Consider the following 24,127-nt stretch of genomic DNA (forward strand, 5'->3'; position numbering starts at 1 on the left):
GCCTCGGCGCCGCTTTTGGATACCATCATTTTGCCATGAAGTTTACAAATTTAGCTGTTTCGGAAAAGCTTCCATCCTTGGCTCAAAAGCCAATGTTCATGCTCTTTTTGGACGTCAGATAAATTGCTCCGTTTCCGCATTACGTCAATGACTGCAGTTTTTCGCTCCCTTCCCCCCCCCCCCCACCCCCCCCCCCCACCCCCCTGCCGACACCTTTATGTACTTTCCACTGATACTTCTGTTACATGCCGTCTGTAAGTGGCTAATACAAGTTGACGTCGAACGGTCGAGCGTAGCGGGTGATTACATAAACGTGACTGGATCGTGTACATGACAGTTGGAACTAGAAGTTTACTGTAACCAGTCGCAAGTTATCTGATTTTACGTATGTTTTTGGATGCGGTCCGCCTTTAACAAAACACAATTTGGTTTTTTAACCCAAACATGTTTCACTGCAGTTGCAGCATCTTCAGTGGGCTTTTTATTTTTCATCTGTTAAAGGTAATGACTTGCATAGTCATTCTTGGGAGTTAGGGAGCCAGTAAAGAGATATTTTGCGTAGCTGATCTTACCAGAAGCTTGCAGTAGTAGAAGACGACACGTATCATTCATAATTAATACAGATGTACAAAGGTCCAGTTGTCATAGGCTATTTTTCCTGTCACTTTTACGTTACATACTCGTGATACACACGAAACTATGCAAACTCGGGCATTAGAAACTAATAACTGCAAAGAACTTGTAAAATGAATGTAAAATAATAACGAATGTAAATTTATATAACAATTTTAATTGTCGTTTTATCTCTGTCTCTCTATCTGTGTGTCTGTGTGGGCTTATGTGGATAGCATAACAATGATACATTAGAAAGAGTATATCCCTTAATAAAAATACGTGTGGCTATATCATTCTTCTCCACTGATTAACCTCCATCGGTTACACACTCTGTTTTAGTTAATGTAATGCACACTCAAACTTCAGTGAAATGTCTTTGCTAGTCAACATCAGCTTTCTCGTAGATCGTAAGTTTCTAGGATACAGAAAAAAGGTCAAAGAATTACACCTTATCTAAGCACAATAAGAATGAATGAACTACATTTAGGAAATAATATCACGTTGTTAATGTGAATTATGTTATAGATGAACATTATGTTTGATGAATTCTATGAAGATTTTTTTTATGGAGCAGAAGGAATAGACTAACAGATATATGCTAAATTCACACTTTATTCCCATTATATTAACCACTAGATATTTAATAGTTTTTGACATGGTGCTAACCCTGTAAGCTGTCATAAAGACTTGTTTTTGTTCTTCATATTATAATCATACTTGCTTACAGTTTTTGGGAAATGAGATGTGTACTCCTGTCTTTGAGACAGAAAATACGAAATATAACGAAAGTCTTTTAGAACAATGACTCATATGATGTAGTTAGACAGTTTCATCCGATGGACGTCTTGAGTCGGTAATAATAAGTCTAGCTTGTATCATGGCAGACAAATAATACTGAAAACAGGAAACAAACTATTTGGAGATATTTGCTTCAGTCAGAGAGATATAATGGCTGTAGAGTACACGTTTTAGTATTTATATGTAAGATATAGTTGCAGAATGGAAGCTCAGAGGAAGACAAGCAATTAACCTTCATGCGCTCGCGCTAGAAACAGTCTAGCGAGCGCTCGCGCGGGCGGTCGCCCGACCGCCCGAGAGTTTTCATCGGTCTCTTGAGGTTTTCCGGTTTTAAAGGTCATATTTCCATAAGATATATCGACATACGATCTCACACAATATTGCAAACACATTTGTAATCAAAATTATTTATTTAACAATAAAATATACAATGGAATACAAAAAGGAAGCCAAATACCCAAATGAAATATAATCAGTTTTTTTTATTGTAATGTTTTGGGACTATATAATGTAATACATAATCCTAGAATTATTCACTGTCTTAACTCGTCACAAGAAAAGCTAATTTTGCTTTGAAAAAAGAATTTTTGATTCAAAACGTCACAAACATTTCTGTCAGATGAAAAATGCTGATCGTTCTGTATCAATTTCATTTTCGTTTGCACGTACCTGTCGTGGTTGAATGTCGTAGTCAGTCGTTTCTTCCACATTCACCGCATTCTCGCTTTGTTTTTATATTCTTTTTTGAGCCACACAAATAACATATTCCTCTCCTTGGAGGGGATGATACAGCTGGATAAACTACGTCACTCTCTCTGTAATTTTCCAAAAATACTAACAAATCTTTTGATAAATGCTTCAGTTTAGCTCTTTCTTTCAGGTCTTTCAGGTTTTCGCTCATCAGTTCCAAAGATAATGCATGTAAGAATTGTCTTCTCGTTTTTTCTTTCATATTACCTGTGTTGGATTGAAAAATAAGTAAAGAATTTGTTCCTGCCAAGTCAAGTTAGCGGGAAAATATACTTGCAGGCCACCTTTGTGTTCTTCTTGATATTGAAATTCTGGAGCACATTCACATTCACTAGAGAATTGGAAGAGTCTATAAAATTGTGGAATTGTAGGGGAATTACAAAAAGATATACTTACATTCCTAAGTAGACGAGTAGAACAAAGTCTCGTAAGCGCTCGCAAGGCGGCAACTGACCGGTTTTGTAAGTATCGTAAGCGCTCGCAAGGCGGTAAACTGACCGCCGAACGTGTTCGGACCTATTTGAACTTGTCCTGAGATGCAGTGGGGCGCGACTTGGACGAACTTTGAGCAATATATGTCGGAAAAAGGTGCAACTAGAGAATACATGTCCCTTCCGCCGCCTCGTTATCTTTATGGAGCAAGTACGGCGCGAAATTGCAAAAAGGCGGTCACTTCACAGCCCGCGCGAGCGCGTGAAGGTTAACATAAATGATAAAATGCACTTACACAGAGTTCTGTTTCCTGATGAAGCTGTAATTCAGCAAACTGAAATGACCTACAGTGATCGCGGCTTATGGGCTCTCAACATCGAGGTCATCAACGCTACAGTCATCTGTGTGCTTTCCTCAACATATTTGTTCTAAGGGCTGTTTACCCTTACAATAATATTTGTATTTTATATTATTATTTTTTATTGTTCCATTTCAAGTCTGGCTGCTTGTCGGCACCAGGTGAAGCAATAACTGTCTCTTGAAATATTAAGAAAGGTATATTACTGGTCGTCAGCAATGCGCTCTAGAGAAATGATTGAGAGTCCCCCTTTCCTAATAGTGTATTTTATTGTTTGGCCACGGTGTTAGGTTGTTGTTGTTGTTGTCTTCAGTCCTGAGACTGGTTTGATGCAGCTCTCCATGCTACTCTATCCTGTGCAAGCTGCTTCATCTCCCAGTACCTACTGCAACCTACATCCTTCTGAATCTGCTTAGTGTACTCATCTCTCGGTCTCCCTCTACGATTTTTACCCTCCACGCTGCCCTCCAATGCTAAATTTCTGATCCCTTGATGCCTCAAAACATGTCCTACCAACCGATCCCTTCTTCTAGTCAAGTTGTGCCACAAACTTCTCCCCAATCCTATTCAATACCTCCTCATTAGTTACATGCTCTATCCACCTTATCTTCAGTATTCTTCTGTAGCACCACATTTCCAAAGCTTCTATTCTCTTCTTGTCCAAACTAGTTATCGTCCATGTTTCACTTCCATACATGGCAACACTCCAGACAAATACTTTCAGAAAGGACTTCCTGATACATAAATCTATATTCGATGTTAACAAATTTCTCTTCTTCAGAAACGCTTTCCTTGCCATTGCCAGTCTACATTTTATATCCTCTCTACTTCGACCATCATCAGTTATTTTACTTCCTAAATAGCAAAACTCCTTTACTACTTTAAGTGTCTCATTTCCTAATCTAATTCCCTCAGCATCACCCGATTTAATTTGACTACATTCCATTATCCTCGTTTTGCTTTTGTTAATGTTCATCTTATATCCTTCTGTCAAGACACTGTCCATTCCGTTCAACTGCTCTTCCAAGTCCTTTGCCGTCTCTGACAGAATTACAATGTCATCGGCGAACCTCAAAGTTTTTACTTCGTCTCCATGAATTTTAATACCTACTCCAAACTTTTCTTTTGTTTCCTTTACTGCTTGCTCAATATACAGATTGAATAACATCGGGGAGAGGCTACAACCCTGTCTCACTCCTTTCCCAACCACTGCTTCCCTTTCATGCCCCTCGACTCTTATGACTGCCATCTGGTTTCTGTACAAATTATAAATAGCCTTTCGCTCCCTGTATTTTACCCCTGCCACCTTTAGAATTTGAAAAAGAGTATTCCAGTCAACATTGTCAAAAGCTTTCTCTAAGTCTACAAATGCTAGAAACGTAGGTTTGCCTTTTCTTAATCTTTCTTCTAAGATAAGTCGTAAGGTCAGTATTGTCTCACGTGTTCCAACATTTCGACGGAATCCAAACTGATCCTCCCCGAGGTCTGCATCTACCAGTTTTTCCATTCGTCTGTAAAGAATTCGCGTTAGTATTTTGCAGCCGTGGCTTATTAAACTGACAGTTCGGTAACTTTCACATCTGTCAGCACCTGCTTTCTTTGGGATTGGAATTATTATATTCTTCTTGAAGTCTGAGGGTATTTCGCCTGTCTCATACATCTTGCTCACCAGCTGGTAGAGTTTTGTCAGGACTGGTTGTCCCAAGGCCGTCAGTAGTTCTAATGGAATGTTGTCTAATCCGGGGGCCTTGTTTCGACTCAGGTCTTTCAGTGCTCTGTCAAACTCTTCACGCAGTATCGTATCTCCCATTTCGTCTTCATCTACATCCTCTTCCATTTCCATAATATTGTCCTCAAGTACATCGCCCTTGTATAAACCTTCTATATACTCCTTCCACCTTTCTGCCTTCCCTTCTTTGCTTAGAACTGGGCTGCCATCTGAGCTCTTGATATTCATACATGTGGTTCTCTTCTCTCCAAAGGTCTCTTTAATTTTCCTGTAGGCAGTATCTATCTTACCCCTAGTGAGATAAGCCTCTACATCCTTACATTTGTCCTCTATCCATCCCTGCTTAGCCATTTTGTACTTCCTGTCGATCTCATTTTTGAGACGTTTGTATTCCTTTTTGCCTAGCGGTGCAAAAAAGTTGTGCTAGCAGGCTTAATTAACGTGACAGGGCGGGAGGGAATCGAATTACAAAATGAGGTGGAGCGTTTCGCGTCGGGAACAGACACACGATCTAGAATTTCAGAGTGAGAAGTTTTAGTAGGGTATGCAATGAGTTTCTGTGGAGCGTTGGAAGGTAAACGACAAATCAACCAGCGTTCGTGATCTTAAGTACCAGTGTCGTTATGTCAGAATTTTCATAATAGCTGGCCGGTGTGGTCGAGCAATTCTAGGCGCTACAGTTTGGAACCGCGCGACCGCTACGGTCGCAGGTTCGAATCTTGCCTCGGGCATGGATGTGTGTGATGTCCTTAGGTTACTTAGGTTTAAGTAGTTCTACGTTCTAGGGGACTGATGACCTCAGAAGTTAAGTCCCATAGTGCTCAGAGCCATTTGAATTTCTTCGTAACAGATTGTGGAACAATCATTTGTTTGGCGTGGGGCACTACGAGTAACGGCAGGAACGGTGCAAGAATAGTCGCAGGATCAGATCTGTATGTAACATGAAAGTCTCTGCACAAAAAACAGAGGCTGCAGTTTTAGGGAAAATGTGGAACAAACCGAAGAATATTGCGACTCAAAGACGTGGATGACGAAAACTAAACATCTGATGGTTGATCAGAAAGGAGATTCCTGAGTTTGTGCAAGGTCCCACGAGGGGGGATGGATTTAAAAATGAAGATGTCCTGAGGTTGGAACGTCCTCTAAGACAAATTATAAATGACTGTGCTTAAACTGACACACAATATTTTTAGCGCAACGCAATCTGACTTTCAAAAATCCCTACAAAACAATGGCCCTGACAAACAATAACCTATACCTTTCATGACTCACTTACCTCACAAAAATCTTCGTTACTCGGACTACTGCAATACAGCGTGCGACAATACTGCCAGCTGAATAATAGATTCTAACTACTGAAGGCACTAACTATTGATAGGCATAGTTAGCAAATGAAAGATTTTGATACAGAAAAAACAATGTATTTACCTTAATAGTGTTCAAAAGTCATAATATATATATCAGTTCATGACATCCAGTCTTACAAATTTACTGTCCCTGATGGACACACGTCCAGATCATCCGCTCTCAAAACTCTGTCATCTTTCTCCTCACATCCACCACTGCTGGCGGCTCAACCTCCAACTGCGCAACGCTACGCGCTGTTAACAGCCAACTGCCCAACACTACAATAGCAAATTCCAACAATGCAAACCAGCCATAGACTGCACACAACACAGCCAGTGATTTTCATACAGAGCGCTACGTGGCGTTACCAATATAAACACCTAAACAGCCTACTTACAAGGTAACTGAATCTGTTTCAAATAGAAGACAAAATCAAATCAAATAACGGAAGACTGTTCTAACACTTGAAAGATTCGTCTCAGACTTGAGCGGAATGCAAAAAGGACGAACAGCAAAATAAGTTTTATTATATAGGGTATAAACTGAATAGGAGAAGACAATGGAAAGGTGAACAACAGCTTCCTCTGTGACCGAAAAGGGGAATGGCTTACTCGTCGAAAGAAGGGGTAGCCGCGGAACAGCAACACAACTCAAGCGCTCCAGACGCGACCACAGTGCACTGCACGCCTTTAAACGGCGCGCTGCACGAGAGTACTACGTGATGCATCGGAACTAGGCGGCTGGCTTGGACCAAGTAAGCTGTTTGCATGCAGACTGCGCCCCTCCCAGGTCTGGGGATATCACTTGTTCGTAGCCGACCGCGGGCGGAGCAAGAAGATAGCGACACGTTGATCTGATAATAGGATTGCCTCCGCCGCATGAATCCGGCACTCAAATCTGAATACGCTTACCAGAACAGCGCATGCGCGCCGGATTACAATACGGAGATGCAATCGTGACCCGAGCTGCTGCATTATTATAATAATTTCCCCGCCCGACGACAAATCCTCTTAGAAGGACAGCTCATTCTTGCTCCGTTGCCGTATCTGTCCGGCAGCTTAAATAACACAATTAGCATATCATTTGGCGTTGAGTGGGCGGGTATTAGCCACGTCATCGGGCGTCGAGTGGGCACGCCGTCTACCTCGAACACAAACGTGGACTCAGTTCCATGCTCATAATTCCCTTCTCCGTGATGTCTCGCTTTAGAAATTTTCGTCTGGAGAAAGGATAGAGGCGAGCAATGTAGACTGAGGCGACTAAAGTAAAGTGATAGCAATATACACATATACAAATGTCCGTAGCATACATACACAAATTATAAAATGGCAGTGCTCTGGCGTACTGTCATTTCTATTCAGGTGCTTCTTTTGAAAGGTTTCCGACGTGATTATGGATGTACGACGGGAAATAAGAGACTTAGAACGCGGAGTGGTAGTTGGAGGTAAATGTATGTGACATTTGATTTCGGAAATGTTGTTGTTGTGGTCTTCAGTCCTGGGACTGGTTTGATGCAGCTCTCCAGGCTACTCTATCCTGTGCAAGCTTCTTCATCTCCCAGTACCTAATGCAAGCTACATCCTTCTGAATCTGTTTAGTGTATTCATCTCTTGGTCTCCCTCTACGATTTTTACCCTCCACACTGCATTCCAATGCTAAATTTGTGATCCCTTGATGTCTCAGAATATGTCCTACCAAGTGATCCCTTCTTCAGTTGTGCCACAAACTCCTCTTCTCCCCAGTCCTATTCAATACCCCCTCATTAGTTACGTGATCTACTCACCTAATCTTCAACATTCTTCTGTATCACCACATTTCGAAAGCTTCTATTCTCTTCTTTTCCAAACTATTTATTGTCCACGTTTCACTTTCATACATGGCTACACTCCATACAAATACTTTCAGAAACGATTTCCTGACACTTAAATCTATACGCGATGTTAACAAATTTCTCTTCTTCGGAAGCGCTTTCCTCGCAATTGCCCGTCTACATTTTATATCCTCTCTACTTCGACCATCATCAGTTATTTTGCTCCCCAAATAGCAAAATTCCTTTACTGTTTTAAGTGTCTCATTTCCTAATCTAATTCCCTCAGCATCACCCGATTTAATTTGACTACATTCCATTATCCTCGTTTTTCTTCTGTTGATGTCCATCTTATATCCTCCTTTCAAGACACTGTCTATTCCATTTCACTGCTCTTCCAGGTCCTTTGCTGTCTCTGACAGAATTACAATGTCATCGGCGAACTTCAAAGTTTTTATCTCTTCGCCATGGATTTTAATACCTACTCCGAATTTCTCTTCTTTTCTTCCTTCGCTGCTTGCTCAATGTACAGATTGAATAACATCGAGGATAGGCTACAACCCTGTTTCACTCCCTTCTCAACCATTGCTTCCCTTTCATGTCCCTCGACTCTTATAACCGCCATCTGGTTTCTGTACAATTTGTAAATAGCCTTAAGCTCCCTGTATTTTACCCCTGCTACCTTCAGAATTTGAAAGAGAGTATTCCAGACAACATTGTCAAAAGCTTTCTCTAAGTCTACAAATGCTAGAAACGTAGGTTTGCCTTTTCTTGATCTTTCTTCTAAGATAAGTTGTAGGGTCAGTACTGCCTCACGTGTTCCAATATTTCTACGGAATCGAAACTGATCTTCCCAGAGGTCGGCTTCTACCAGTTTTTCCATTCGTCTGTAAAGAATTCGCGTTAGTATTTTGCAGCCGTGACTTATCAAACTCTGATAGTTCGGTAATTTTCACATATTTCAACACCTGCTTTCTTTGGGATTGACTTCTTGACTTCTTGAAGTCTGAGGATATTTCGCCTGTCTCATGCATCTAGCTCACCAGATGGTAGAGTTTTGTCAGGACTGGCTCTCCCAAGGCTGTCAGTAATTCTGTAGGAAATGTTAGCGAATTGAAAATTCCGACATCCCGTGGCAAGAGTGTGCCGAGAATACCACATTTGAGGCATTACCTCTCACCGCCGTCAACCCAGTGGCCGACGGCCTAACACAACGAACGAGAGCAGGGACGATTGCGTACAGTTTTCACTGATAACAGACACTGCGTGAAATAAACGCAGATATCAGTGTGGGACTTACGACGAAAGTGTCCTTTAGGACAGTGCGGAGAAATTTGGCTTTAATGTTGTATGGCTGCAGACAACCGATGCGAGTGCCTTTGCTTACAGCACGGCATCGCATTTCCTGGGCTCGTGACCATATTGGTTGGACTCTACACAACTGAAAAACCGTAGTCTGGTCAGATGACTCCCGAATTCAGCTGGTAAGAGCTGATGGTAGGGTTGGAGTGTGGCGTAGAACCCACGAAACCTAAGGACATCACACACATCCATTCCCGAGGCAGGATTCGAACCTGCGTCCGTAGCGGTCGGGCGGTTCCAGACTGAAGCGCCTACAACCGCTAGGGCACACCGGCAGGCTTCTTGTTAAGAGTTTCTTGAAAAATGCGACTTTCATACTGGCTAGTAATGTTTTAGCACTTTAATATTCTAAAATATTTGCTGCACGAACTGAATGATTGTCCTGAAACTCGTACTATCCTCATAATTCAGTTGCGTCGTCGCTTGAACGAGACACGGTGGCGAAGGAGACGTGCGCGTTAAGAGTTTTGAGTTAAACACAGGCTGGACGCAAGGCGAACAAGAGGAACGGAGGTGAAGAAATAGCCTCTCAGAATGGGTTGGAAGGTGATAATTTACTGCGCCCGTACTGAGGGGCTGAGTTATTTGCCATTGTGTGTGCCGGGTAGCGGGACCAATAGCTCGCCTTTACAAACTATTAACAAAGGCTTGCACGGAAAATTACCTCGGACTTTTTGAATTCATTATTCATGATCGCCGCGTCAAATCGATTTGCTCTGGGAATCTAACGATCGATAGGAGATAATAGTTTAGTGTAAGCGGGTATTAATATTTCATACGCCGGGCCTCATCACTAATTCATGATGTTTGCGAGGTAAAGAGCGCCGGGCCGGTCGTTATTAAGGCGAGCACTACAAACAATGGCTGGACGCGCGGCCGCCTCTTGGCGCCTCGGGTGCCAACAGCCAGGGCTGTCCAGTCGCCACTCCGACCGACGGACGAGCCATCGAGGCATGAATGACCACGGGGGCAACAGCCGAGCCTAAAGCCCGTCTCACACGGAGCAAGATTCGCTGTACGTTTCCTTGCTGGCTCACGCGACGGCTACCTTGCGGGCTCCGTCGTCTGCTACCTTGCTGGGAACCTTGTAAGATTTCCAGGATAGGTCCGGTGATATTTTTCTTGTAAGGTTCCCTGCGTGCTACCTGCGTTGGCCAATCGTGAGATGTTTCGTTTGTGACGTCGGACGCGGAAAGCTTGGGCGGGAAGCCTTTGTTAATAGTTGCTTTTCTGCTGTTGTGGCCGGCCACGGTGGCCGAGCGGTTCTAGGCGCTACAGTCTGGAACTGCCAGACCGCTACGGTCGCAGGTTCGAATCCTGCCTCGGGCATGGATGTGTGTGATGTCTTTAGGTTAGTTAGGTTTAAGTAGTTCCAAGTTCTAGGGGACTGATGACCTCAGAAGTTAGGTCCCATAGTGCTCAGAGGCTTTTGAACCATTTTCTGCTGTTGTGAAGTGCGGTAGGAAGTTCTTATAATGTTACTTAAAAAACCGTCTTGATTGCAAATATTTTTATTCATATGACCGGTTTCGGTTCATTCAGAACCATCTTCAGATCTGATATTTCAGTTACAGGAGTAACCCGTCCAAATCCAGCAGTTTTCACATGCTACGTCACAATCACTGATTGCTGTTGTCCCATAAGACATTATGTCCGTTTTTGCAAAGGAAGTTCTTATAATTATTAAATAATGACACCGCAGTGGTCCAAGGGAGCGATTGAAGCATTGATATGTACTTATAGGGAAGAACAGTGTCTGTACGTCGTGAAAAGCGCAAATTATTATAATAAACACTTGCGTGCAGAAGCTCTCGAAAGAGTTGCAAGTGCCGTGTGTCTTGTTCGACCATATACGATAAGCTAGGACCAATACATCCATTTGTATAAAATTTGCAAAGGATGTACGATCTTCTATCCTATAAAATAAAGTCGTATATAACAGTCATTGATGGTATATTTATAAAGTCAAACAGTATTGAAATGGTGATACTTTTCAAAACAAAAGTAGGTGCAAACTAACCTCAACTCTTTATGAAGCACGGAGAGCACATATTTTCCAGCGTTTCTCCTCTTAATCCACTTTTTCGTCCATTCTTTCTTTCCTCTTCTCTCATTAGCATGAATTTCTGCATCGTTTAGCACCAAAACAGCTAATAACGGCAGTTTGCTCTGAACTTCTGTACCGACTGCTGCGGTAACGCTGAAACCGCGCTCCTCAGTGACGTTACGACGATAGATCGAAAATTTCAACTTTGGGACCCCCCCCCCCCCCCCCCGTCCCATCTCCCTTTGCCGAACACAACCCTTAAAGGGAAGGTTTACTATCTTTTGGTTCAAAAAATCGATTTTTTTTAATTGAATTTTTTGAGCCATATAAGTGTTTAGAATACACCCCTGAAACGGTTTTTCCGAATACGGAACGGAAATGTTTGTTATTCGCAGTAGAACAAAAAAGTGCACCTGCCTGAAGTCAGCCTTTTTCACGCACCAGTTTTTTTCTTTCGGAGGACGAGTCATTGTACCGGTGCTTGGGAGGAAACACAAACTTACAAAATACTCGTGGGACCCATACTTGAGTATTGCTCATCAGTGTGGGATCCGTTCCAAGTCGGGTTGACAGAGGAGATAGAGAAGATCCAAAGAAGAGCGCCGCGTTTCATCACAGGGTTATTTGGTAAGCGTGATTGCGTTACGGAGATGTTTAGCAAACTCAAGTGGCAGACTCTGCAAGAGAGGCGCTCTGCATTGCGGTGTAGCTTGCTGTCCAGGTTTCGAGAGGGTGCGTTTCTGGGTGAGGTATCGAATATATTGCTTCCCCCTACTTATAACTCCCGAGAAGATCGCGAATATAAAATTAGAGAGATTCGAGCGCGCGCGGAGGCTTTCAGACAGTCGTCCTTCCCGCGAACCATACGCGACTGGGAGGTAATGACAGTGGCACGTTAAGTGCCCTCCGTCACACACCGTTGGGCGGATTGCAGAGTATAAATGTAGATATAGATACAGAAAATTCAAATGAAAAGTTTAACACGTGTGTTTGAAAGTTAGCCCCCAAGCATTTGCACTGTGGTGCGAAGACTGTGGAGATTCCGACTTTCCTGGCAGTGAGCAGCTTCAACGAAGGGTATTCAGCAATTCTGAAGACCATGACTACGATGGACGTCGCCCTGGGACTCTATTCGTCGCAGTTCACCAAGCATTCGGACGACCACAGGATTCAAATACCCGAAAACCGTTTGTCACCGGCCGTACGAGCGAATCTGGAGCAGCGCAGGACCGTCCAGATAGAGCAGAACGCCCCCTATGAGGAAGAGGAAGGACTAGTTTATGGAACCGGAGTAGCAGACTGAACGTAAGTTGCATAGTATTGCAATTATATGTAGTCAAAACTTCAAACGCGTTTTTCTCTAAATGATTTTCTTTTATCGCGCGGTATGTTAACTTCAAATCTAGTGAGCCGATTGGCATGATTCTTTGTTTTCGACGAAGCTAACTAAATTGTCTAGGAGCTGTACCAATTTTATTCCAATCCATCAATTATAAATATTTTTATTTGGTCGACGAAGTCGAAAAATCGATGAAAAAAACTATTTTTCTTCAAATGGCCGCCATTTTGTTTCCTATGGTCCAAATAACTTAGCGAGGTGCAATTCCTAAGGAATCTTATATACTTCGCTAAGGGCGACTCAATTTTGATTTTAGACGAGCCGGCTGACAAGTGACATACCGCGCGTTGAGGTCAACATCGAAATTATGTTTCGTTCCGACGGCACTTCGGCCTTTGCTCTTCGACATTTTCGGTCGAAAAACCTCGAGTTTGTAGACGAAATATCAATTAACATTTTGACCAAATTTGACATTGATATCTATAACACATCCCGAGAAAAAAACGTTCAAAGAACATTCTTTTTTCGGGCCAAAGGTAGTCAACCTCCCCTTACGGGCGATCTCAACTCCATCCATCAGCCATTGATAATTTCCAATATTTAAACGCGTTTATGAAGCAAATCTTAATATACACATTTCCGTCACATTAGTAAGACGTGTATATTTATATTGTCTATTGTCACATTACAAGTTATGAAAGATGTTTATATTTTATTAATAGGATTAAGTAGGAATAATTAATATTTGTCATGTTGGAAATAACTGTGGTAGCAGGGAATGTCTACACCAAAGTATTGTTGGCAAGAAAGACCGCAAATTGATATCATTTTAAAAAGGGCGGGAGAGACTGTGTATGGATACATTTTAAGAAAAGAGCGGGAAAGACCGCGCATTGATACATTTTGTAATGGTAGCAGGGATTGTCTGCACCAGAAAGCAATGTTGGCAGGAGAGACCACACTTTAGCATTCGTAGGAAGTCAGTAGTAAGCGAGAAGTGAACCGTGTCGGTAGCAAGTCTGAAGCGAGAGGTTGGGAGGAGCGGTGTGTCTGCCAGCCACTAGCTATGATTTACAAGAAATTATAAACGGATTTACAGAGACATCAGCTAACTATTATAATAAGAGGAAGTAATATTATTGAATTAATTTTTTGAGAAACTCAAGACTACTGAAGGTATGTTTGCGCATTGCTAGTTGTAAGATTATCGTAAAAAGTAAGTCCCATTTGAACGTTTGTAAAATCATTTCATTACCAACAGTAAATATTTGAAGCGTTTTCAGAATATAATTAATTTTTGCCAGGAATGTTGCATTACTGATTATAATGCATCCTAAAAACCATCAACATAAAACTTTGCAAAAAATTTTATTGTTAAGAAAAAGTGTAAATTGAAGAATAACGTCACCTTTGCTATTAAAGAATAACGTCAACTTTGGTAATAAATACAGACACTTATTATGACAGCCCACCAGCAGTTAATAGAGTATAGTAAACCAGAGCAAGTATATTCATGTCGCAGTTCGATGTAGCAGTCTGATGGCGATCCAGTAACAGTAAAAAAGGTGAGGAGCAGTTTTGGGTTATTGCAGATAACGACTGAGGCCCACGACGAAGACACATTCTATGTTTCGTCGAAATAATCAGAAGATCACTTTTGATAAGCAACAATTAAATTTGTATTCAAAGACTGAGAAAGAGAATAAATTTCAAAGCCGGCCGAGGTGGCCGAGCGGTTCTAGGCGCTACAGTCTGGAACCGCGCGACCGCTATGGTCGCAGGTTCGAATCCTGCCTCGGGCATGGATGTGTGCGATGTTCTTAGGTTAGATAGGTTTAAGTAGTTCTAAGTTCTAGCGGACTGGTGACCACAGCAGTTAAGTCCCATAGTGCTCAGAGCCATTTTTTGAAATTTCAAAGGGAAGATTTCATTTGTTATTATTAAGCAAGAGATAGAACTCCTAAGGGAAGGTTACATAGGTTATTGTAAAAGGGAAGGTTATCATTAACAAAAGATGTATAGAGGAGACGGGAAGGCTTCAACCTCGCCTCAAGGGCGACCTCAACCCCACCCATCAGCCACTGGTAATTTCCAATATTTGGACGCGTTAATGAAACAAATCTTAATATACACGGTTCCGTCACGTTAATTTGTCCACCGCCTATTTTGGACGTAAGCGTGCAATAACCACTGACCCACCGCGAGTGGCAGCACTAGCATTGGAGGGTATATAAAGCGCGTCGTGGGAGCGCTGGAGACGGGGCACTCGTAATGCGAACACGGAGCGATTTATCTGACGCCCAAACGGGCATGATCAGGGGGCATGATCAGGCTAATGATGGTAGCACTTCCGAAACGACAAAGTGTGCAAGCAGTTCGCGTGCCGCCTTGGTTGAAGTTTACCGCACTTCGCAAAATGACGCCATCCAAAACTGGTGCTAAAGCCGATGTGGTGCACGACGGGCCATACATGGTAGGGGTCGACGACGGTTGCAGAAATGTTTACGGACGAGTGGATGCGTAACCGTTGAGCAACGGATTGCCCAGCTCAGCCAATGGACTTCCAACAGTCTCCTCAGTGACCATTCAGTGAACGCTGCTGCGTATGGTCTTCCGCAACAAGCGCCTGGCTCGTGCACCCGTGCTGATTGCTGTTCAATGGGTGGAATTTGCACGCCAGTATCGTAACCGGACGTCCACTGAGTGACCATAGGTAACCTTTTCAGATGAACCACGTTTTATGCTCCACCGGAAAGACAGCCGTCGGCGTGTACGGCGTGGAACGTCTGAAATCAAATGCCTTCAACAACCATCGGGAAGGTCCAGGTGGAGGAGGAAGCGTTATGCTCTGGGGCTTGTTTTATTAAGTAGGCTGTTTAGGTTTTTACGTTGGCAAGCCACGTAGCGCTCTGTGTGAAAATCACGACTGTGCCGTGTGCAGCCACGCTAGTACGCTGCAAGCTGTGTGACACGTTATGTTCTCCTGCTGAAAGATGCTATCGTGTCCAGAAGAAAAAAAGAACTGCATTTAGGGGAGCAGATGGTCCCCAAGGATGGGTGCATACTTTTTTTCATTCAGTATGGCTTCAAGAATGACTAAATTAACCAAGGAATGCCATGAAAACTGAAGCGTCCTCTTAGAAAAATTATGAATTACTGTGCTGGTAAACCTCTTACGCTATTTGATTAACAAACAGCTGAGCAAAACTGAACGTACTCCGACATTTCGCTCTTTACCCATTCTGATTAACACTAAACTGACACACAATATTTTTAGCGCAACGCAGTCTGCCTCTCAATAATCCCTACAAAAGAATGGCTCTGACAAACAATAACCTAGAACTTTCATGAATCATTTACCTCACATAAATCTTCGTTACTCGAACTACTGCAAAACAGCAAGCGCCACTACTGCCAGCTAAATAAAAGATTCTAACTACTGAAGGCACTAACTACTAATAAGCATAGCTTGTGTAGTGTTGGGCTGTTGGATGTCAACAGCGAGTGGCGTGACGCACTTGGAGGTGAGCCACCAACAGTGGTGGATGTGCGGAGAGAGATGGCGGAATTTTGAGAGGTCACTATATGCGGACAATCTGGACGTGTGTCCGCCAGAAAAAGGAAATTTGTAAAGACGGATGTCATATATATGATGACTTTTGAACAATATTAAGGTAAATACATTGTTTGTTCTCTATCAAAATCTTTCAATTGCTAACTATGCCCATCAGTAGTTAGTGCCTTCAGTAGTTAGAATCTCTTATTTAGCTGGCAGTAGTGGAGCTCGCTGTTTTGCAGTAGTTCGAGTAACGAAGATTTATGTGAGGTAAGTGATACATGAAAGGTCTAAGTTATTGTTAGTCAGGGCCATTCTTTTGTAGGGATTTTTGAAAGTCAGAATGCGTCGCGCTAAAAATATTGTGTGCCAGTTTAGTGATGTTCAGAATTAGTAAAGAGAAAACTGTTTGAGAATGTTGAGTTTTGCTCAGCTGTTTGTAAATCAAATAGCGTAAGAGGTTAACCAGCACAGTAATTCATAATTTTTCTAAGGGGACGCTTCAGTTTTCATGGCATTCCTTGGTTAATTTCGTCATTCTTGAAGCCATACCTAATGAAAAAAAGTATGCACCCTTCCTTGGGGACCATCTCCGCCTCTAAATGCAGTTCTTCTCTTTCCTTTCTGGACACAGTAGCGTCTATCACCAGGACAATACAACGAGCCACAAAGCTTGCAGCGTACGCGCGTGGCTCAAAGGTCACCAGGAAGAGTTTATCTTACTCCGCTAGGCACCGAACTACCTGGATTTACACCCAACAGAGAATCTGACCACCTTGATCGAAGTGTTGGCACCATTTATCCTCAACAACCTAGCACAGCTGATTACGGCACTGGATTCGGCTTGACTCCACACACTTGGCGGTGCCTTCTTCGATCTCAATTACCCTCTTCCTGCATGTAGCGCAGCGGTCGGAACTGCAAAAGGTGGTTATTCAGGCTTTTAACAGGTGGTCCCAATATTGTGACAAGACGTGCGTATGTTTCTCATTATCTGTTGAGTATTTTAGGTAAGAGTAATTTTAGGCCTGGGACTGTGGTTACCTGCGTAGACAGGTGGAGCAGTAGCGGGGAAGCGACAAAACAGGCCTCAGCCAAGGGCGCAGACACAGAAGGAGGGCAGAAAGTGACCATAAAGCAGGAAACAAGAAAGAAAAGTTTAAAAACTAACCGCAAGAGGTCCGTGAGTTCTTCTACCTCTCTGTGTCTCTTCTTCTGTCTACGAAAGAAAGCATTGCTCTTGGTGCATGAACTCTGTTCTCACTGTGCCATTCCGTCCAAGTACCATTACAAACAAACTACTACTGTCTAGCAGAAGTCTACTGCTAACATGGTTTATGTGGCAACAGTGCTCTTCATTCATATTGCTGCCGCCTATAAATCTCTACTGTTTTACAATGGTTTCGTTGCCGCTACACCGCTACGGTACTGTAAGATCTCAACAGTCGGTGAAGTCCCGAATCGCTGTACTATTTTAGGGCCTCGGTGAGCGAGCGGGTGCTGAAGAAAATGTGCTGTTTGAGCAAAGGCTTCCGATTGGAGCGAGATGTGACGGTGTAGGAAGCAAGGTAAAGAGGTGGAGGGGATAATCAATGCACGTGGGGCATTCAGTAAGTACCGTAACTCGTTTCTCTCTCGGCCATTTTCGGCTAAAAAAATACAGAATTAGTTTTGAGGCACCATGGAATATTGCCGATTCAGTCGCTACAGTTTCATGAATTCGAATGGGTGGCGGCTCTTTACTCCGCCTCCTAAATGACACCTGTAACGGAGATGCGGTCCAAGCAGAGAGCTGTCGTTGAGTCTCTTTTGACGAAAAACAGGAGTATCGCAGATATTTATAAGCTCTTCCGGAATGTCTACTGCGACCTGGCAGTGACCAAAAGCACGGTGAGATACTGGGCGAGGTATTTGTCATCATCGCAACGAGGTCGCGGAACCTGTTCGCTCTCTCACATGTCGGCGGCGGTACGCAACTCTGACTCCTGCAATATTGGAACAATGCGTAATTTCACATTCGAGGTGATCGACTCATCACAAATACCTCGCTGCAGAACTGGACATCCCTGTTGTTATTGCTTACACACTCGTCCACCAGTCGGGGTACAAAAGGTGTGTCACCCCTGCAGTCTTGTTTCCGGACAGAACATAAAGAGCTAGGAAGTCGCGAGGAATTGTCTGCGCGTTACGAGGTCGATCGTGAGTATTTTTTGTCGAACATCGTGACAGTCGTCGAAACATGGGTTCATCACTTCGAACCGGGAAGAAAACGGCAGTCCATGGAGTAGCGCAACAACACTCCTCCACCGAAGAAAAAGTTCAAAGAGGCACTCTCAGCTGGTAAAATCATGGCGACGGTCTTCTGGCACTCTGAAGGGATTATTGTGTTTGACGTACTCCCTCATGGTGCATCGATTAACGATGAAGTGTATTGTGCTACCCTCAGGAAACTGAAGAAACTACTTCAGCACGTTCGTCGCCACAAAAATGCAAACGAACTCCTCGTTCTCCATAACAACACAGGGCCTTACTCAAGTCTGCACATCCAAGAGCAGCTCACAAAACTTCCTCAACCATCTTACAGCCCGTATCTCTCACCGCCGAATGACGGATGCACTCTGCGTGAAGCAGTACGTGGATGATAGGGAGGTTATTGATGCATCAGGACCAATAGAATGGTACCATTCTAAGATACAGGCTCTCCCAGTAAAGTGGCGTAACGCCGTCGCATATTATGCTGAAAAATACGATTTTGTAGCCTAAAGATTGGGAATAGTAAGATGTATTCGAATCGTGAATTAAACCAACCTACTTTTAGAGAAAAAAAGAGTTGCGTTACTTATTCAAAGCTCCTCGTATTAACGTAGGTCCCAAAATAAGGCCACCTTAAGTTTGACGATTTTTCATCTCCAAGCTAATCAGCCAATTACTTGACATTTTACTTACCTTTATAATGGCTCTTGAGCTTTTAAGATAAGAAAGTTCTGGTCGTTTAAAACAGGTGAAGCACGCTCTAAATTGATATTTCCGAAACATGGTACATGGCCTTTTTAGGGTACTCGGGATGCCCAACAGCTGTACCCCATGTGCCATTACCCCAACATGGCAATGTCTAAAAATGAGTGGGTTGGAAACGGTGAAATTATGAATAAACATTCAAAAAAACCTATTGCGTATAGAAAGAAGAAGTAACCAGAGAAATTCAGATTTTCAGACTGAGACGTGAACCCCTCACAAGAGGGGAACGAATAGTTCTCAATACTGTCTCTTTTGTCGATCCTGGGACAAAGCCATATAGTCCACAGGGTGAACAGCGAATCATATCTTCTACCAAATTCTCCGTTCCGATGAAACAATACTAGGCAAAGGTCTCGAGTTCGAGTCTAAGTCCGGCACACAGTTTTAATCTGCCAGGAAGTTTCATAACAGGGCACACTCCGCTGCAGAGTGAAAATCTCATTCTGGAATATTTACACATCTTGTTTCGAAGTGCTGCGGCCTGCCTCATTGGTTATCATCGAAGTGGCCTTATTTGTCTGCACACAACTGTTCGCCCTTCCCTTGCAGTTGCTGCATTTCTAACAACTCCGTCTTAAAAGAACTCAACAGTTTCAAATCTACTGTGAATATACTACAAAAGAATCAACAGATGATAAAACAGCCATTCAAATTAATTACTCCAGACCTTAGTAAAATCTTACCTTCGCAGCTTAGCAAGAATCTCCGGAACTGAAGATTCATTTCTGCAACCCAATAACGTAAAACATGGTGTCTCTTCTAATCTTTTGTCAATTGCAGTCCGGTTCACGTCATGTAGGTGCTACCATCCGACGGATTTGACAGGATGTTTAGGCGATAAAAGGGGGAAGGGCTGAAATGGGGGGGGGGAGGAGGGAGGGGGAGGGAAAAGTACTCTTATTGGTGACTGTGACCTTATTTGGCCAGAACTTTTTCTTACCTTGGTTTGACATACAAGGTAGTACGATTTACTGTATAAATAGACAAGAAATCTTGTAATACTATAATAACTGAAGCTTCTTCAGATGTTCTATGATTAGCTTCATATGGTAATGTTTTGATTGATTAATAACGTCACGGGAGTTGCCAGTCGTCTGCTTATAGAGACATGTACTCTGTTCATCTTAGTCGAAGGCTCGTTTCAGTAAACTTAATGCTCTTCCGTTGTTCATCGTCTCCGTTACTCAAGCATCTAGTGTCGTAAGAACACTGGAAGTAGGCCTTAATTATGTGTTAGGTATCTTACTCTTGTTGTAATACGAGTGAAAACCTGACTCCCGTTAAAGCATCAAAATTCTCAAGTATCTTTATTACCGTGCTAATATCTTAACACATGTTGACATTTCACTAGACAGTCTTTTTTGATGTGATTTATTTTTATTAAACCTACTTACAAAATTATCCAGTTCTTTCCCCTTCTATTTAGAAAATATCTTCTTGATTTCCAACTATATAGGAAGAAATGACAATTTTACTAAAGTAAGACAATTCAGAGCTGGCATGCAAAATTTTCCCATTCGAGAGCCTGAAAGTGATTCTATGAACCCTCTGCAAAACACTTGAGTGTGTATTGCAGAGTAACCATGTAGATGCAGTTAAAATTTGCTAAATCTGCGTGGAAAAAACTGCAGAGTGGTGTATTATTAAGGTTATATACGTACTTTTTTTCGAACTATTCTTGCTGCACTACTATGCATACACAAGAGCTGAAAAGTATTTGGTGCTATCTTTTGCTCGTTGGTGTAAACCCTTAAAATAAGCACGTTAAGATTTTGTATATCATCATATTTGTTTGATATTTTTCACGAAAAATCATTTGTCATGGAAATGTAGTACATCAATGAAAACGTTTAGATTGGAAAATATTTGTAAACGGCAGTTATTTTGCTAGAGGTCACAATGGGGTTTTGAAGGGCATGATGCCCACTATCACCACAATGAAATTACACACGACGCAGTTGCCGTATAGTGAAATTGAAAGCTATTTTGATTTTCAACCAGACGATGAAAAACTGTTACGCACTATCAATAGTCAATGAGGCCACCGATAGATTTAAGCTAGGCAATACCAACTGCTGTGCATTCGTGGCCTTACTTGAGCTGAGTTGTTATTTCATTAATCAGTTAGTTCCCATTTGCAGCTGAATCTAACGGAGGTGCCACCATTCACTGAAACTGAAAAGCGCTTTTCTTTCGTCCATTAGCCTTAAGGTAAGTAAAAAACGTGTACATACTACTACAATAGCCTAATTACCTATCTATAGCAGTTTATTGTTAGCAATGGATTCGTTATTTAGAGACTGGGAAAACTCTGGTGTTGTAATATTTCAGCATTTCACAAGGCGGCGGAGCAGTGAACATCATTACAAATAACACTAAATTAGAATCAAAGCATCAAAATACATTTAGATTTACGTGTGTCGTCCAAACATGGCGTTGATCCACAAAAATATCGCCAAACGGCAATGGTTGCATTTCTCTAAAACATTTACTCAAAATTCATTTGTGCCCCAAATGACAAAATATCACTCAATCTCCTCACCCGGGCAGCAGTCAATTATAAAAACCAGTTCCGGTACGGAACGATGAGGAGGTGTTTGTTAAGAGCGGAGGGGGTCTGTGATGGCAGTACATCCTATAGTTCGTTCGTTTCTAATAACTGAAGCTTCTTCTATGATAAGCTTCATGTGGTAATGTTTTTACGTTGCAGATATAGTGACATAAATAGCAATTATATCGTTACTCTTGGGGAATAGTTATTTATTTCTGAGCCAGACAGTATTCAGTTTCAACGTTGGCTTGCGTAGGATGCAGATAATATGCGTAGTTCAGCAATATATAGATTGGAAAGTGGCAGGCGATCGTCATTTTGAAGTATGTATCTGTGCATGAAGATGGCTCACTTGTGGAAAGGCGATATATGTCTTCAAGTTTCACGTCAAGAACGAACTTCTACTGCGAAATGTCTTAGTCGTGAACATCCTTGACCAACCGTCAAAACGCTTACATATTTGCAAATAAACATCATAGAAACGTAGCATGAAGGACTGTACAACCATATTTTCATGGATAAATACAATCTCATTTATGAGGTCACATACATTAGAGGTCTAATTCAAATTAATACGTGTTAAGATGCCAAAACTGCAGTTCATAGTATTTGTGTATTGTGTTTTGTTTTATATGTAAAATTGCTTGCTACAATTTTAATTTGATTGATGAAATAATAATTTAAAAAGACGTACTTGATCATTTAAGGAAACTGAAGAATTCTAATGTAAAATTTGAGAGTGAACTGCTTTGGTGTTGTCAAGAAGTTTCAACCCTTTTAACTTCATAAGTTGTTCGGTCTATCATTAAGATTCTTGTGCTCAGCCATATTGAACCTTATATTAGAAAACATATGTGCTGTCTCTTTTGTCGGACATGCCGGAAAGAAAAGAGACCTTTTTCACCAACAGCCAATATAAACTGAGACACCAAGATATGACAGACATCCATTTACGTCTTATATTAGTAGACTGAGCTATGTTTTGTTAGAAAAACGGGAATACAGTATATTAGAATTTTAATTACTTGGGCGGCGAACTGCAGTTATCGCACTGTCAAATAAAGAAATATTTAAACATGCATTTGGGTATTTCTCATATATATACTGTGGAGAATAATATACTTTTGGAAGAAATCTTTCTTTCTTAGTTTTATAGGTCAAATACTGTTTGTATAAAGGTCTCAAAAAATTGAAATTTTTACATTAAATTAAAAATAAATAAATGTGTTTTCCGAATAAATGAAAATCACTTAACACACCAGGCTCGTTGTTTTGCTAAATCCTAGCTACGTTCATGGTGGTTAGTAGGGCGCTTTTGAAAGAACTGTTTGTTGCGTGATGAACACGTTGCAGTAGTAGTAATGCGGATGGCGAGGGATGTGGCCAGTGGCGTAATTCAGTCCAGTGCAGAAGATGCTCACACCGTTACTCGAGGAGATGAGGAGATGTAATGCGATGAAGCACGTCTGGTTTAACTCACTGACGAAGCTTGAAAGCTGGAGGCGGTGCCGATATCATTCTGCATTCCAACGCGTCGTATCCTATACACTAGTTACGCCAACTGGAAAACCCTGTGCATCTGTAAATTGTTTACCCTAACCCAGGAAGTTAATCAAGAGCCGGACACGCATTTTTAAGACCCAAGCTGAAATTATTATGCATACGAAATGATTAACACGAAGAATTTAGGGCCCCAGCTATGGATCCGAAGGTGGAGAACTACATGACATTAAGTCTGATATGAACGGAAGGTGTTAACAGAAACAAGTTTTAAATGAACACATTAACTTATTCAATTAAAAACACATATTAAATACATCTGATTGTGATAGAACTTCAACTGATGTTGTAAAACGTATCATAGTTTAATTCTACCAAGCAAACCTGCTGAATTTCAGTGTTACTTGAAGGTAAATGAGAAAGTGCCGTTTAGGAGCAACTGACGTTCTAAAATTACTCACGTCGTTTTATTCTAACGAGTACAATGGCTGTTGATCTGACAAGTAGATTGAGGAATGCATACACCTACTTACGCAGTGCTAGAGGCGAGACAAATTACAGCAGTGAACTGAGCAAATACGAACCACGGCTTGTCCTACGATGTCGATGCTGCTATTAATGCTCGCTGTACGTGCTCACCACGATATGTGCAGAAAGATGTCGCCATGCCTACATCTCAGCCTCTGTGGCGATTCGTCGAACATGAACCCTGGACCCTGCTCGCCTGCAGAGATGTGAACCAGATCCAAGCCTCTCTGTGCTTCGAGGAAACTTCGATCCGTAGGTGTCTCCTTCCCACAACAGCTGATTTTTCGCGATTTTGAAGTTGGTCCCACAGTAAAAGTTGGTCTTATAGATGAGTACTTTAACCCATTAAAATATTATTTACCGATTTTAGGTTAATAAAGCGGTATAAAA

The sequence above is a fragment of the Schistocerca gregaria genome, chromosome 3 (assembly GCF_023897955.1).
Source record: "Schistocerca gregaria isolate iqSchGreg1 chromosome 3, iqSchGreg1.2, whole genome shotgun sequence".
Taxonomy (NCBI): domain Eukaryota; kingdom Metazoa; phylum Arthropoda; class Insecta; order Orthoptera; family Acrididae; genus Schistocerca; species Schistocerca gregaria.